The sequence below is a fragment of the Geospiza fortis genome, unplaced genomic scaffold, assembly GCF_000277835.1.
Source record: "Geospiza fortis unplaced genomic scaffold, GeoFor_1.0 scaffold26, whole genome shotgun sequence".
NCBI classification, from domain to species: Eukaryota; Metazoa; Chordata; class Aves; order Passeriformes; family Thraupidae; genus Geospiza; species Geospiza fortis.
This window is the reverse complement of record NW_005054425.1, coordinates 547,228-548,133: the sequence shown is the minus strand read 5'-3', so window position 1 is coordinate 548,133 and position 906 is coordinate 547,228.

The window sequence follows — 906 nt, the reverse complement described above, 5'->3', positions numbered from 1 at the left end:
GGGCACTGAGAGGGGTCGGGCTGAGGCTCTGTGGGTCTGGGTCGGAAACTGTGCTCCCCGGGGGCTGGAGCATCTCCCGCACGGCTCCTCTTGGGTTCCAGTGTTTCCCTCAGCCCCAGGTCTCAGTGCCAAGAGATGGCCCTGCCTGCAGGAGCAATGCTGCCCACAGCGCCCGTTCAGAGCCCAACTCCGCAAGCCCAGGCTGCAAATCCACCCCTGCAAGCCCAGGAGTGCAGGATTCCTGCAGGATTCCTGCAGAACACCGGCCCCAGGGGTCAGGGAGGGCCGTGACAGGTCCCCTGGAGAGCCAGGGACATCCCCCCAGAGGGTGTCCCACTTGTCTGAGGGACAGGCCTGTGGGGAAATCAGGGCCCGGTTGAAGCAATCTTTGCACACAGCTTGGGGTAGCAGGGAGGAAAAGAGGAAATTTAGCAAGAAGAGGAGATAAAATGGCTGTGCAAGAAATGACACGCCAGGCTATGAATGGCAGCAGAGAGTTCTCCCTCTGCCAAGCCACACTGCAGCAACTCGTTTGCAGAGAACCGAGCACCTCGCTGCTGGTGTGACCAGTTTCAGGTCACAGCAAGTGCTGACAAAGCTCCTGCCAAGCCACAGGAGGCTGATACAGAAGAACAGTCCCCATCAGGAGGGAGGCTGAGGAGAGGATACCCAGGGTAGAGGCTTCCTGGGTGCTCCAGGATCAGGACCTGGATGCTTGTGCCAACACTCAGAGGAGCAGAGCCCTTTGTGTTTCCAGATGGATCAGCTGTGGGAGAAAAGATGTGTGGAGTTTGCCTCCAATGAGAATCAGCAGTGCCCAGGGTCTGACCTGGTGCTTTCACTCCCATCCATCAGGTTTTGTGTTTCCCTGGCGGTTTGTGTCCACCTTTCATGTTTTGTAGGAAC